The sequence below is a fragment of the Squalius cephalus genome, assembly GCF_949319135.1.
Source record: "Squalius cephalus genome assembly, chromosome: 6".
Classification (NCBI taxonomy): Eukaryota; Metazoa; Chordata; class Actinopteri; order Cypriniformes; family Leuciscidae; genus Squalius; species Squalius cephalus.
This window is the reverse complement of record NC_137127.1, coordinates 39630413-39647644: the sequence shown is the minus strand read 5'-3', so window position 1 is coordinate 39647644 and position 17232 is coordinate 39630413. Positions and strand designations below refer to the sequence as shown.

Below are 17232 nucleotides of genomic sequence, written 5' to 3'. Positions count from 1 at the left end.
GATAGATTGTAATTGAATGGTGACACGTGAGCCAAAATAAAAATTCTAATATTTTTTTCCAAAGATGGTTTCTGTCATTTTAGGTAGTTTTTATCACACTGATGTATGTTCGATGTTTGTTTTTAAAATAATTTTGGTTTTGGTTAGTTATTTAATGCTATACCAATTGGACGCAACGTTATGAATGACAGCTGTGCTCGCGATTGAGTTTGCGTGAGTATGGGCGCGACCTTGATAACACGGCTCCACCTCACACTACTGCACCTCGAGCTCCAAATGAGTGATCTTTCAACGGCCTTTTCTGCGACATTTTGGCTTCGTTTTTCTACTGTGGAAGGAAGTTGAGACACGTCTATGTATTTTTCCCATTCAACCCATTGTTTTCCATACATGTCAAGAAGTTAAATTATAGCTTTTGTATGTTTAATGAAAAATATAAATGTATTGTATGTATTATCTTTTTATTTTTCTTCTTCTTATTATTATTATTACTAAAATGTTACAAAAATATTAGGGGTGTAAAATGCAACAATATGTATCGTGGATAGTTCACCCAAAATAAAAATTACTGTGAGAAAGAATTCAAGTTTTGTGTCAGTACTACATTAAACTACTATATATAATTTTGCAATGGGGGAATATTTGTGTAAAAAGTGGACTACATTATTTTAAATATATCTAGTCAGTGACAGAGTGCCAGCCTATTTGTCTAAAATAATTCTGTATTTTCAGCTTCAGAATCATGAATATTTTTATTCTGGTGTCACTAATGTCCTGTGCATTGGGTTACCAGCACCAAGTCCAAGCCTATTCATTTCCACCCCCAATGTAATACCAAATTTAGCATTTTAATCAATAGTACATTTTTTGTTAACCTTTTATCATATGTCTTGGGAGTATCGCAATAATATCGTATTGAGAGTTCATATCGAATCGTGACATGAGGGTATTGTTACACCCCTAAAAAATGTATCATATTTTTGATGGAGCTAATGAAAATGTTGGCAGGGCAAGTAGAAATCTCCACTGTCCCAATCAGGTCAGAAGACAATATCCTTATTGTTGAACGCTGTAAAGTTTTGCATTGTAATTTTTTAAAAATTTATTTAAAAGAACCCTAAAAAGTTCAATTGGAGCCCTTTGTGCAGGCCTGCTAGCATGGAGGTCACCTTTATGTCACACTTTTAGAAATGTCCAGGTTTGTCTCTCCACTTGTAAACGATTGTATAAATTAACGACCTGGACAAACAGACACGCAGTAATCCTACCATGGCTAACGCCTTGTTCCCAATGTCTTTGAGCAAATCAGTTAGGATTACTGGGTGAATGTCACCTCATATAATTAATATTCATGAGCCAAGCTCCCCCATCAATTCAAAGTCACTTTGTATTCTATTTTACACTCTATTGCCGTTCACATTTTCAGCAAAATCACTAAATTAACTTTACATGGTACATAGCATAATGCTTTTGGTAGGTGAAAAGTGTTCTCCCACAAAAACCCATGATTGTTCCACAGTGTAAAGATCTCAATGAATAATATAATATAATATAATATAATATAATATAATATAATATAATATAATATAATATAATATAATATAATATAATGTGTATTCAGTAATAATACTGGTATGTGTGTGTGTATACATAAAACTACCCTCCTAAGAGGGTCCTAATAGATCTCCTGCTGCTGAAATGACGCCAGTGACTAACCCTAAACATCATTCTGGGGGTAGTTTAGTGCTCGGAGCAGCAGCGAGGGCCCGTCTGCAGTCACGGCCAGGAAATTTCCCCTGACCCTGATCACCCCAACACACTCACTGTTCACACACCCACAGGGCTCTCTGTGGGGTTGCAGTCACGCTAAACTAAATTAATTTTAATGGGTAAGTGGCATTATGTGAGTTCACTAAAGGCCTTAGACACTGGGGCGGAATATAGGGTCATAAAAGTTTACAAATGTCTCCTAGAGAACCTTGGACTCAGTATATCGAGTTTAATTGAGTACAGAGTACGAAATAAAGGTAAATGATAACATCTCTTCCTGGTTTACTGTTTTTGTTTAAACATAAATTGGATTTGTAAGGTTATCGTCCTTTTGTCTTCAAGTTTAATATGACTGTCTGGTTTGGACGCTTCCCAAAGAGCAGAACTGTAAATCTGAGGCTGAGGTGGAGTTGATTCTAATCTCTGAGTGTCTCTGGATACGAAATCTCTGTAAAACAAAGCTTTATCTGCTCCACTGTTTCCGCCAATCAAATATTTGCCACACTATTTTTTTATTAACTCCATAAAATGTAGGCAGTTAGGATGTAGTTTATGGATTCTGTCTTAGTTTATTCACGCTACTCACTGACCCCCAAAAAAGGACTGTCAAGCTCCAAAAAGGACAGAAAACATAACTACTGTCAGATTCTTCATCAAATCTTTTAACCCACAGTTCCTTGAATTGATTAGCCATATGAGCCCAACTGAGAGTTCTTCTTTGAGGTTCACCACACTAAATAGCACTTTTGACCTTGGTGACCCTCACGGCACATGGCTTCCTACTCAAGCACTAAGAACTTTGCATGGTACTCAACCAAATGGAGAATGTGCCAAGAGGGAAAGCCACCCACCAGTTAAGACCCATCCAAACGTCAAGCTAAAGCTTAGAAACCAATTATCATAGCAGTTCATAACCACTGTTCAGTTTTGAACCTTGTAATCTGCCCTGGACTGCCATATTTTATTAGACCTCGCAGAACTGATGGAAGTATTGCTGCCTTCAAGTCATATTGGAATGATCATATTTGCAAGATGAGCACACATGAACACTACAGAGTCATAATTTCCAGTTTGAAAAATAGAGAGCCACTGAGCCCTAGCTTTCTGAGCTTGTTGGGAATATTTACAACTCAATTTGACATGGTTTGTGAACTATTTATGAAGAACAGTGATGAAGATTGCCAGAAATATATATTTATTTATCTGGTTTAGGAAGAAAGTAGAAAGGTTATTATTGTTAAATTATTAATTCATAAATATCCTTCAAAACCTGAACTAACCCCCTTGTTATGAAAAGACTTATAACCTTGACAAATCATGATGATGGTGACCATGATGAGGTCTATAGCCTGTTTTCCATTACAGATTTGCGGAAAACTTTTGCGGTATTTTCTAAATGTCAATAAAAAATTATTTGCAAAATGACTGCGGTTCCATTAATCCGTGTTATGCGACTAAACATTGTTTTTCTCTCGCGATAAGTCATACCAAAAATCATGGCAATGGATGTTGGTAGGTTTACGTATAGAGCAGCCACTGCACTATCCATTATTTTTAATCGAAGGAGACGTAGGCATGTTATCCAAGCATTAATGGTACGGAAAGCTCCTTATACTTGGGAGCAGCCACATATGAGGTGTTTCTTCCTCCTTTCTGCTTCAAGGTCTTGATAAATTGTGGCATTTCTTCATTGTTTGGAATCCAGTGTTCCAGTAATTCTTTTGTCTTTTATGAGTTTAATAAAGAACTCTGTCTCGTCTTCTGTCCAAACACACCACACCTTCTTTAAAGAATGATCGCCTTTTAAGAATGCCAGGTGACCTGCAAAAAACTGTTTCCATTGCAGGTTTGCGAAATATTACCTTTTCGAATTGCCTGAACAACCACTTAATGCGAGCATAGGAGTTTTTGTGAAATTTACGTGTTTCCATTGGGCGTATTTTTAATTCGTAATTTCAATTTGCGCAATTTGAATGGTTATGGAAACACGGTTTATGACATAATTTTCTATTTTGTCTTTTTTATGCATGTTTGTTATAATATTAAAAATAAATAAATCAATTAATGACTTTAACTATTAATTAATAACAATTAACTACTTAAGGTTTTAATTTCAAGAAATTTTCAGAGTTAATCGATCCAAAATGTTTGAATGATTTTGCCTCAAAAACTATCAAAATTCATTTTAATTCAGAAATTAAAACATGCTTATTCAAGCCATTTTATGTATGTATTGCATTTTTAATGTCTTTTTGAATAAATCAAAAGATCTGAATAACTTGAATAAATGAATATCCACATCTATTATTATTATTATTATTATTATTATTATAACAAATCAAAATCACTTTAGTATGAACTTCTGGGGGCTTGAAGGCAGCATATCAGACAAGTTCACAGCTCACAAAATTTCCTTATCAGAGACTTTGAGCCAAAAGAGGGCATACAGCCCAATCCATTGTGACTTCAGGGGCAGTAAAGGTTTAAATTATATGCTCTGGTCACCATCTGCACTGCTTCAGTGAACTTCAGGACATTCAAGCGCTGTCCGGTTTCACCGCCGAGTAGGTTTATGGCAGGTTTGTTCTAACTCAATTTGGTTCTGCTCAGAGAAATGATAATTTGCCATTAATGCTCCACTGTTACTGGCTGTAATGATGGCATCATTATTTGCTGCTAGAAATGGAATATAAAATCTAAAATTTGAGCTGGTGGGTGGGAAGTGGACAGCTGTATTCAGCAGGGCCGACTGCATATAAAACCCATCCGAGCGTCAATCCAGCACTCTCACTTTTAAACTCGGCAGATTAAAGAGGCTGTTCAAGAGGCTTGCCGATAGCCAATAAACGTTTTCTGTAATTGCTTATTCTTGATGAGTATCAACACACTGTGAAGTGTCTCAAATGTGTCTGTGATTGCGACTGGCGTTCTGGAGCAGATGTGTTATTAAATATGAAGCTGCAGCTGTCTGACCGCTCGCCGCTGTTCTGTATTTGACAGTTCTGATCAGGGTTTGCACACAGTTGACTTTGTCGTGTAAACGTACCCTCAAATAGTAGTACAGCAGTGAGAGCGGCCTTGTAGAATCCTAGAGACAATGATGTACTAAAAATGTAAAACATGTTTTTTGCATACAGACGACAAAGTTGTCAAAACGTTCCCCGTAAACATGGATCCGCGAAAATGATGTACAATGCATGCAAGGCCAGTAGTTGGCGAGGTCACTTTGTAAAGAAACACTATGCGCCTATAGACTGAACACGTAATATGCATGTGCATGACGTCACTGTTTTCACAAATTCACGTTTTTCTAATTACACGGAGATGATAATGGTATCGCCTTCAAAAATGTGCACTTTGAAACCTGTTTTCAAAAACAGGCATTTTCAGGCCCCCAAAATGCAGTTGCCATGTAAATGAATGGCCAAAATGCATAAAAAGTTACATATGCACCAAAGAACCACAACAGTCTGCTGGTATATGGTTCATATGGACTCTGGAACAGTTCCCAAAATTCAATGTAGCATTTCTTGTCTCCATAGAAAAAGACCAGTGCAGGGGTGAAGGGTGAGGAACCAAACAATAGAACCAAATATGAACAACCTGGAGCCAGTTGCACACACTGTGCATTTTTTGTCAGATTCTACAGTGTGACCCCAGTAAGATCTTGAGTAAAGACCAATATAAGTTTTTTTTATGCCAGACTGTACAATATAGATGTAAGGAAAGACATTTTCAGTATGATGAGTTTTTGACGAATCATAAATCTTTAATAAGTCTATCATTCTGGTTGAAAGAACAGGTGACCCATCTGGTGCTCCTGATTAAAAATGCAGAAAATGATTGCAGGATGAATCCATGTCATGATGCTCTGACCCAGAGGAGATCATGGTGTGAGCACCAGTATGATTTAGCTCATCACTTGTACAGATGACACAAATACAAAGTTATGTCATGAAACTCTTGATGGCGCCTCCTTGCAATCACTTCATTCTCTATAGGGCACAGCTGATTGGTTCCTGCTGTATCGGTAGCCAATGAGCTTGTGTGCTCAACCTTCAAATACTTGATTAGCACTTGCCTTTGCAGTGCAGCATGCTTTCAAAAACCCTCCACCTTTCTCCAGCTCCACCTGTGTAGATCTGCTAAAGCAGCAATAACAGTAGGAGCAGCTTACCAGATCTATTGTCACAACCAAATATATCAACATTGTCATATCCATTACCATGCCAAACACTCAGAGTTGACATGACAGAATTTTGAATCAGTAGCTTGCCAAGTTACAATCCTACAATGTAAAATCGTTAAAACTAGCCTTTTAAAGAAGTAGTTCTACACTTGAAAATACAAATAAAGTAACTAACTACACTGAAACAATTTAAGGGAACGCTATTTTTTCAATTAAAATGAGATGATATTATTTTTGGAATCAGAGCAGTATTGAGAAGAAGAAAAAAAGGTAACAGTGGTGACCTATGAAAATATTTGCACTAAATATAACTAATACATTTAAAGACAAATCACTAAATCAAAAATCTAAGTCATCTGGCAATGAACAGTAGTATGTTCCTAATTATTTTACTACAAAAACATGCAGGCATCTTTGCAGGGAAACAAATCAATGAAACTTTTCTTTTGATCCGAGATTGAAAAACTGAATCAGACTTTGCAGCTCTACCTATGAAAGCGAAAAGACATAGGAGAAGGAAAGCAAGAGATCTAAATGTTTTGCCGCTTGTCGTGGTCACAGTGTAATTTTATGCCAACAATTTGTCTCATTTGTATCTGTTTTTATTTCTCCTAAGGAGCTGTAGGGTAAATATCTGAGACAAAGTCTCATTTAATACATCAGTGACATAAATGAGAACTTTAGTCTCATGGGCTATGACATGACGGCTCTGAGCGATAACATTTTCCTCTGGGTGTATTTATTCTGGAGAATGTTTCATTATTGTTCCTTCTATCCACGTTTGAGAGAATTTACTGCTGTCTTACCTTTAGGAACAGCAACAGATGCGATTTCATCTCATTCAGTGGGGCATGAAAGAGGACATTGCTGTTGAGTGTCAGCTTTTCACAGTCCTGTCCAAAAAAGAGACAAGAGCTGTCAAACAGTCCATCTGAAGAAAAACAGGGCTATGACTACAGTATATACTGTGGTAATAATTGTAATTTCACAGTAGAGAAGTGGCAGCATCCTCTATCCCACCCTGTAGCTCAAACAGATAACAGAAAAGTGTCAGTCAGGTAGTTTTTTCTTCTTCAAGTAAGCCCAAAGGTTCCAGACTCTGGACAGTTTTCATCCTATCCAAGAAAATTCTCAACAGACTAATCTTTCCGAGCATGTGATTCATTTTAATCTGCAGGCATGGATGAAGAGGTTCTGTAGAGTTGCTGTACTATTAAAGATTAATGAACCCAATTTGCAAAACTGACCTTTTGCGGTCAGACTGTGTGGAGCGTAAAGCTTCTTAATGCCTTCAGCTCAAGTACAGCGCCGCAGATAAGACCCGCAGAGAGAAAAACACGAGATGAACTAACTTTAAGTGTTCGGTTCCTCTGATCAGTTCAAAGACATTTCAGAGGAAGGAAAAGAGTAGATTGATGAGTTTAAACTGTATCACACAAACACACACGCTGGCATTCAGAAAGCTAACATTCTCTGAACCTTGAATGCTGCCCACATTCACACTAAAAATAAGTTTTGACCACAGAGTGTATGTGCTGCTAAATATGACACAGTTTAGTCTCATAACTCTCTCTGTCAAAAGAACAGAAAAAGAACAATCATATACGGGTTTGCACACATCACAAAATAAAAACTTTCAAAATAAAAGCCTTTAAAAAAGTCTAAACAAAAATATGTTTGCAAACATGCCTTTCTTTTTCTGCCTCATATAGTTTAAGAAATGAAACTTTATATTTCCTAATTCTGAACTTAATGTTGCTTTATATCTCACATTGTGACTTTGTGTTATTTTATTTATATCGCACAATTTATTTACTTTAAAAAAAAAAAAAATACCAGCCACCCAAATATTTGCTGAGAGAAAAAGGAAAATAATAGGGTAATTATATATATATATATATATATATATATATATATATATATATGATGATGATGATGTCTTTTCAGAAGCAATACAAGAACCCAAACTTTTTTTTTGGCATCATTTCCACAGATGAACAATGAACAATGTATTATGAAAGTAAAAAAGGTCCACTTTGATTTCATGTTCACTTGAAATAAAGCACAAAGCATTGCATTGATCGCGGTCGTTATTGTGGTGTTTATCTCATCAGACAGCATGAGAGTGAGTTTTAGAGGGAAGGCTTCGTGCTGGGCTGTGAAGTCAAAGCCGTAATTTAGAGTTAGCAGCGTAGCAGAAGAGCTGATCTGAGAAATACGTCTGCTTTCACACTGGTAGCAGGATTGATTACCGCTCTGTGTGTTTGACATTAGAGTGTGTGCGTGTGTGGTGCAGCACATGGAGAAAGCATCAGTTTAGTTTACTTCAGTAGAGTGTTGAGTAGGGGCTCTTTTAAGGAAACTGTTGGCTAGATAATCTGTTTGCCTGAAGCCTTTTGGCATCCATTACTGAACTGCTGCTGTTTGCTGCTTTTATATTTCTGTATGTGTCATCTTTGACCGTCGGCTACATCATATCAAACTTTTTGTTCAGTCTGACAGCCTGTAACTTAATACTCTATCCTTTTCACATTCTGTAGTGGTGCTTGCTAGTAAGTATCACTTTTACAGTTGCGAGGATTATGGATTTGAACAAACCTCAATTGTAAGAAACTTGACACATAACTGGTTTTGCACCATTTGTGCTACAGAAATGAATGATACCTGAAATCTTGCTGCTTGTTGAGGAGAGATGCTATTACTTGCAATTTTCGCCTGACTGACCATAAAACAGATGAAAAAATCTTGTAGACTTACATTGGAGGAAGAACCTGAGTCATGTATTGATACCAGAATAACATAAAGACTTGGGGGGAAACTTTTGACTTTGGCAAATCATCTAATCATCTAATAAACATCTAGGACAACCTAGCAACCACCCAGAACACCCTAGTAACCGCATAGCAATGTGCTAAAAACCACAGAAAAACCATATAGCAACACATGGGCACCCACAACACCCTTCACTGTCAGAAAAAAACATGCAAAAATCATACCTCTAGGGCAGCCATTCCCAAACTGTGGTCCGCGGACCACTAGTGGTCCGTGAGGGTACTGCAGGTGGTCCGTGGAAAGGCAAAATAAAATATAAAATAATATATATTTTTTACCTTCATTTTACTAGGAAATGCCCATAAAAAAAGTAAAAAGAATATGTAGGCCTATATTGATATAACATTTTAATTAAATTGTCAAGTTATTGTGTGATTACTAAAATAGCCTAGTGGTGTTCTGCCGTGACATTCAAGTTCGTGCCGTTAGAACCACAACATTGGTTCGGTGGATAGGCAGCAACAGGTTCTCTGAAGAGAAAAGGGCAGAGGCAAATCTCATTATCACATCACACGCATAGCCTTTAATGGTGCGTTCACAACGGACGAAATTTCGCTTCAAACTTTTGTTTTTACGCGCGTCAATTTCGCTCTTGACGCGCGAATTGGTACAAAGTGGTCAAGCGTATCACTAGGCGCGAATTTGACATATGATCCCTTTTTTAATTTGACGCGCTATGAACGCAGTTTATATGAAACGAAATGTTAAATGGAATGAGTAAGGCCTGTTATTATTTTAATTTCCAGTTAGTTTCTTGATTTCGCGTTTCTGAAATGTTTTGCGGATGTGCTGTTAAGTGGACAAACTCAAGCCTAGGTAGGCTACTTTTTGAGGACTTGTAAAACTCTGAAGATTAATAATCCCCTAAAATCGCCAAAGATTTTGAAATGTTGACTATATTCCAGTGTTCTTATTACTGTATAGATTTCATACTCCATTGCTATGGAAATAAGCATGTTGTTCAAATGAACCTGATTATGCCCTCGGGCGCTTCAGTAAATAAATAAATATATGTGGCAGCCGTTGTGTGCAGTAAACTTTCTTTTAACAAGCCTGTTGTACTGATATGATGACCAATGATAGTTTTAGTGCTAGTAAGCCTATTTAGAGGTGCGGATTAATTCAGGTAGGACTCTGAGACATATTTTATTATGAGGTGGTCCGCGAAAATTCTTGATTACAAATAGTGGTCCACACACACAAAAAGTTTGAGAACCCCTGCTCTAGGGGTATAAAAGCTTGTCACTAGGGCAGTACAAGGTGCTTATTAGTATCTTAGAGTAGACAGAATGACAAACAAAAAGTACTACAGTATTACCATGGTTTTTGGACCATGTTATTCTTTAAAGTACCTTAGTACATTGTGTATGAATAGGGCAGTACTTGGAAAATGGAAAATCCATATTTATCCTCGCAAATGGCACCTACTCTACATGCTGTTGCATGGCAACCGAAAGAGGGAACAAGTTCTTCTGAGAAGTTCCTCAGGCTGATCATGAGGATGTGCAAAAAAACTTATTTGGAGCAGGAGGAGGACTAGAGGAAACCAGCGGATTAGGGAGGCCTGGTCTAAATTCAGCGTGTACATTCAGGTCGTGATGTTGTGAGCATTTTTTTCTGCGCCTTTGTGTTTGCTGTTTGGGACAGTGATGTCATTCTTCACTGCAGAGAGTTCTGAAAAGCCTCCAGTAAGTTGGGTCAAGTCGGGTTGGGTTTGTCTCCACTGCTCTTCTGTTTGTCCTTCGCTGCAGTTCAGAGCCGATTTCACAGTTTTTCTTTTGAGTGCCACTAAAAAAAGAGCAGATTCCTTCCTGCCCACAAACTCTCACACCGAACCGCACAGCAATCCTGGGAAAATCCAAACCTTTTGGCATCCCAACAACCACACCGGGCTGGACTCGCACACACAAAGAGCTGGATGAGGGATGGTTTGTAAGTGTGTCCGCTGCCCGGCACGGTCTATGTTTGCTTTCTGCGGTTGGATGTATGCGGTCATTGTTCCCTCTATGAGGCCTGACCCTGCCAGATGATGGAGAAGATAGAGAACCTTCTTTTCTGTTAAAAGACAAGTGGCCTCACTAGCACAGGCTGGCGTCCTGCCGGGTATAGCCTGTGAGAGAAAGAAGAGGGCAGCCGTGCCAGGCTTTCACCCCCTGTTCCAGCTAAAGCGAGTACCAGCCGCAAACAGCCCTAAGAGCTCTGTTGTGTGCAGGACGCTGGACTCCGAGCTCTTCACAATTATATACAGGCTCAGGTTGAACTTATAAAAGCATGGTTTATGAAAGATGAGGCTGAATTTAACCAAACACAGCACACACACTAATCTGTGGTGTTGATCATTGGGTAGTTTGGCTCCCATTGGAGAAGTCCTTTCTCTTGTTTGGAGGGTATTCTGATGAAAGGACACAGCTGTGACCCTCTACTGGACCCTGGCATCATGCATTCATGTCATAGGCATATTACACACCAGTCATTTTATCCATCTTTTCCATCCATCCATCCATCACGCAACTTTTTTTCACTTTTTTGCCCTGGTATATTCCTTTATTTCGGTTTAGGTTTACCTCACGAGAATATTGAAGAATATTTCAGCTGTGTTTGTTTATAATTGAAGTCAATCAGCTCCACAACAATATTGGGCCCCACATGTTTGAACATTTTTGTTTACCAATATATATATATATATTTTTTTTTTGTGCGTGTTCCATAGAAGAAAGAAATGCATACCGCGAAAGTGACTAAATAATGAAGAATGAAGAAATGAGTTCTCATTTCTAAGTGAACTAGATTTTATGCAGATTTTTCATCTATAGCCAAAGTTATTTTGTACTTTTTTTTTTTGCACTGCGTGTGGGCCAAACAACATTTATAAGATGTTTTAAGCCTTATTACACACTTCTTTATTGCACAAATCTTTCTTCACATTTTATGATGGAGTCCCTCACAAGGGATCTTTTTTATTTAGGGGTCCTTTTTTTAAGCGATTTTACAGTGAAAGGTCTAAAATTGTCAAGATTCTATTTGTCTAAATGGATTTAAAGATTGTAAAATGTGTTACATTAGCCTATATACAGTGCTATGCATAAGTTTAGACACCCATGCTAAAGTTGACTAAAAAGAGGAATAAAAAATCATCTTTTGGAAATTGAACTTAATGCCTTAATTTAAAAAATTAGGAAAAATCCAACCTTTAAGGACACCAATTTTCTTTGTGAATGAATAATGTATCGTAAATAAATAAATGTTCTTCCTTAAAATACAGGGTGCATAAGTTTGGACACCCCTATGTTAAATTCCCATAGAGGCAGGCAGATTTTTATTTTTAAGTTTTTTTATTTTATTTTATTTTTAGGATACTATGCATCCTGATAAAGTTCCCTTGGCCTTTGGAATTAAAATAGCCCCACATCATCACATAGCCTTCACCATACCTAGAGATTGGCATGGGGTACTTTCCATAAGATCATCTCTCAATGCAAATCAAACTAGCTATTAGGCTAACTGAAATAAAACCATGCCAATCTCTAGGTATGGTGAAGGCTATGTGATGATGTGGGGCTATTTTAATTCCAAAGGCCAAGGGAACTTTATCAGGATGCATAGTATCCTAAAAAAATAATTAAAAAAAATACTTAAAAATAAAAATCTGCCTGCCTCTATGGGAATTTAACATAGGGGTGTCCAAACTTATGCACCCTGTATTTTAAGGAAGAACATTTATTTATTTACGATACATTATTCATTCACAAAGAAAATTGGTGTCCTTAAAGGTTGGATTTTTCCTAATTTTTTAAATTAAGGCATTAAGTTCAGTTTCCAAAAGATGATTTTTTATTCCTCTTTTTAGTCAACTTTAGTATGGGTGTCTAAACTTATGCATAGCACTGTATAATGATATAATAGTATAATACACACAAAGGGGGAGGGCTTTGTAGAAATTTATAACAGGTTGCTGTTTCAGATCACACTTCAAATCATTTTGTGTCAAATCACAAATTTTTCTCAAGTTTGTTTCAGGCAAGTATCAACTTCTTCTCAGATGTTCCTCCTAAAATTACTTTGTGTTAATTAAAATAGAAGCAAGTTGTCTACATACTGTAAGAGTACAGAATTATAATATGAATGTGGAGCAGAATCTTAATCCTTGTCTGAAAATTTTGCATATTAAAAAATAAATATGACCTCACATTGTGTCAATCACGTTTACACACTGCCTCCGAAACTTTCGTCCGTCATAAAAAAATTCGTATCGGGTTAAATTTTCTTTGTTTTTCGCATCCGTAGCAAGCATTTTGAGAGGTGTTTTGACAATTCAGAGCCACAGTACAAGCAAACGCCAAAATCCAGAATGGCGTCTGACAAGTTGATCCACTTCGTAAGCACTGTATGACAAACAAAGTGCTGAATACAAAGAGACAGAATAGAACGACAAAAGCATAATAAAAATATAAAGCAAAGCATCAAACTGAGCCACTGACATCCTGAAGTAAACTTTGATAATCCCGCAGCTCCTTGATAAGGAGGTGGAACTCTCCTTCCTCTCTACGCAATCTCAGGATTGGATGGACCCAATATTTCCTCTTTCTTTTTCTTTTTTAAGAAACAAAATCATCCTCACTGCTTGAAGGCTCCATTTTGCATTGTTTTGCGAATATTTTTTGCAACAGATTAATTAATACGGATCGGACTCAGTGAGCAAGGTATTTTCAAATAGGAAAAGACGCATAAGAAAATTTCAGACTCAGTGTGCAAGGATTATTATGGACTTGGAGGCCAGGTGGATGAAATCAATCTCTTCTGAATCCCCAGTAAGATTGGTCTTATTTTCAGAAAAAAAAGCACCAGAAAACTTAAGCAAATCTCTCAATTTACTCTTAGATTAGATCTAGGAGAAAAAAATTGATATTAAAGAGGTGATTGGTTTTTCCTCTCAGTTCTAATGTGCCTGGAGACTCCACACTTTACTGTTTCACATGCCAGTCAACAGACCAGCGATTCTCTCTCTTTCTCTCTCTCTCTCTCTTCTCTCTCTGTGTTTGATTGGGTTCCAGCTCTGTTCTGAATAAAGGCTTAGAGAACTCTGTTTCCCACAAGCGAACAAAAGCGGTGACAGACAGAATGGAGCGGCTCAGAGAGGGAGGAGAACAGAGCGATGAAGAAACGCTCTCAGTCTGTAGGAACTAATCAGACTCTCGTTTAGCAAACAGAGGCATTCCTGCTGATGAAAGGAGAGGAGATGTAAGGCGGGACGGGGTCGGACTGAGCTCTTACAACTGCAGAACAACAGCAGGCCGACTCCATTATCCACCGTACAGCCTCATTAACCAGAGCTCCACACACACTCAACACACGTAACAAACAACAACTAACACGGACTCAACCCTCAAACACATACAATTCACTCTGCTTAGTACACCACTCTCTGGAATACTTGATTCTGATTGGTCAATCATGGCAGAGTGCACTCAAATATTTTGTATAAAGAGTGCTTAACTGTATAATTGACTTTTGTCCCAGTCAGCCGGTCGCAAAATAAACCCCCACCAAGGTCATCAGCACCCGAATGAGAATCAGTTGAACTCTTCTTACTTTATTTGGAATTCACTGCTTTTGGCTACATAAGGATATATGTTTTTTATTTTTATTATTTAAACATGTTTTAGATTGTTATAATATACAAGCTAGTTACTATTAAAGCTGCACTTATTGTCCCGCCCACATTGTCCAAACTAATGGCATCCCAGAGGAAAGAAAAATAAAGAATTAGATCTCTTTAACATCTCAAATGTTTCTCCTAGACAAAAATGAGGTTACTTTAACATCAAGTGGAGACTTTTGCTTGAGTCTCCTGCTTCTCACACCTGTCTCCTAAAACAAAAAAACTCTAACACTCTCACAACCGACTCCTTTAATGTTTTAGAAGAGCTCTCACCCCACACTGTGCTCATATTTTTCTCCTTAGCTAGAGACTCAGTCTGGATTTCTGATATGTTTCTCCTTTAAAGTTTAGAAGCGATCTCAACAACATCACACACTGTGCTCATATTTTTCTCGAGTGGTGACTCAAAGATCTGAAATCGGTGTGTCAGATAAAGGAGACATGCAAAATGTGCAGTGTTGGGGGGCACCCAGGAACATGGTTGGGAACCACTATCTTATACTAAACATCTTACACATCTTTCCAGTGCAGTACTCAAACCTGTCCTGGAGTACCACCAGCCCTGCACAGTTTGTATGTCTCCCTATCTCTGGTGCACCCATTTCAAGTCTTGCAGTCTCTACTAATGAACTCACGAGTTGAATCAGGTGTGATAGATGAGGGAGACATACAAACTGTGCAGGGCTGGTAGTACTCCAGGACAGGTTTGAGAACCACTGTGCTAGTGTGTTTGGAAAATGTGCTGCATATACAATGCTGGGCACTGAATATAAATGTAATCTAGTAATCCTTAAAGGTGCCATAGAATGCATTGATACAATATTTTAAATTGTTCTCTGATGTCTACATAGAAGGTATGTGGCTTAGTTAAGGGCAAAAATTCTCTAGATACGGTTTTACATGTCCATTTACAATGGACCCTAGAATGAAATGGGTTATTACCTTATTTGGAAGGGTCATGAATAATAATGTTGAACACTGCTCTGATTGGCTGTTTTGCATCTTATGTCATTTGTACGCAGGAGTGTGCAAAATAATCATACTTCAGTTCACAAACAAAAACATATTTTAACAAATCGACTAGATGCATTGTCAAACGATCGTTTCAACTTAAGTGGTGGAGAAGGTCACGTTAGCTAGAAGGAGCGAGTGAGCTATCTGTAAGCAACCAAACTACCTAGTTAGCTCCTGAATTATGTGTTGTTTATTAAATATAGGCTAAATTATAATTCTACCTGACGGGGTTTGACATAGACGTAACTGCAACACGCATCACCGCAGATGAGTAGCTGAGCGATCTATACATCAAGCCAACATGCAAACTATCGCAAATCAAAGTGAAAGTAAGTTGCAGATGCTTAACACACAATCATCTTCATTAAAAGTAAAGAAACAAAATGATCTTACCAGTGCTGTTGCCGCTCTCTCTTATTGCGGGCTTTGATTTTGAAATTAGCTGATGATTAATAAAATGCAGCTCATATCGGTTGCTTTCGGAGACGTGAACTCCATTAAATCTGCAAATAGCGCGGGAATTGAAGATCGGATTTATATCCATTTTGCGAAAATACATTTATGTGACCAGGTGTAAATGGAATCATAGATAAACATCAACCATGCCTGTTGACAGTTCTGTTCTGTGGGAAGGCTATAAAAAGAGCTCACATCCCCTGCACAGCCTGGAACATAACATTTATATCCATGATCTGCCATTTTCGCTATTGTCCTTGCTGGCTTTTTCACAATATCTGCAGAACTTCTGATGATTCGACTGTGCAGGTCCACTATAATACTGCTGGCCTAGAACATGGGCTGGTATATGCAAATTTGGGGGGCGTATATTAATGATCCCGACGTTTTTCAGTGTTGTTTTGCAAAACCGGAATTTACATATGAAGGAGGAATCAATGGTGTTTGAGGCTCACAGGTATGCGATTTCCATGTACAGAACTCTTATTATTCAACTATGCCAAGGTAAATACAGTTTTCCATTCTATGGCAACTTTAATATTCTGAAATGTATAATTAAATGGTATTTAAATGATAGTTTATCTTAAGAAATTTTAGGAGAAACATCTGAGACACTGTTGTTATTAAAATGAGAAAGTCTCTTAAGCTTAAAAAGAGAAACCTCTGAGTAATAAAGTATTCCTATAATGGAGTCTTGAAAGAGATTGCAGCAAGACAATAAAGAGATGTTCCATGTATCTTCTACCACATTCTCAGTTTTCTCTCAAATATTTCTCATGTCTCATTTGAGTCTATTTTTATTTCTCCTCAGAAATTTTAGGAGAAACATCTGAAAAGCTATTGATACAACAATGAGAGATATATGAGAATCACAACTATGCCGAGTTCACACTGCACGATTTTAGGCCCAATTTTAACTAGACGACAGGTTTTTACGAAATCACCAACAAATGCCCGAAATCGGAGGCAAATCGGTACTCGTTCACACGAGTAACAACCACGCACTGTGAATTGTCAAAGATGTTATTCTAAGAGTGATTCAAAATCCTGCTGTGTGAAATGTGTTCTGACTGAAAATTGCATTGCTGATGACCTACATACAGCCAATGAGAGAGCAAGATACATGGCAGCGGTAAGTTCAGGGAGGAGTTATAGACCAGAATATCAGTATAGAGTGGTGCAGTATGACATCACTTTGTAGGCCAAAACGTTGAAGAGAGTTAGCATTTTCTGTTCCATCGTCCCAAAGGCAATGGGGTTTTTGAATGGGGTTTTGGTTAAATGGCTGAAATGAGGTATGTGGTGAACACAA

The 17232-nt window shown here is 37.7% G+C and overlaps 1 protein-coding gene across 1 annotated transcript in view; it reads right to left on the bottom strand.

The window, feature by feature from the left end:
- The window catches only part of sema6d (semaphorin 6D), a 129580-nt gene that overhangs the window by 70064 nt on the left and 42284 nt on the right, over positions 1–17232 (bottom strand). Inside the window, exon 2 of the mRNA XM_079875078.1 lies at positions 6766–6852. The gene's annotated coding sequence lies outside the window, so the exon portion shown is untranslated. The remainder of the gene's footprint in view (positions 1–6765; positions 6853–17232) is intronic.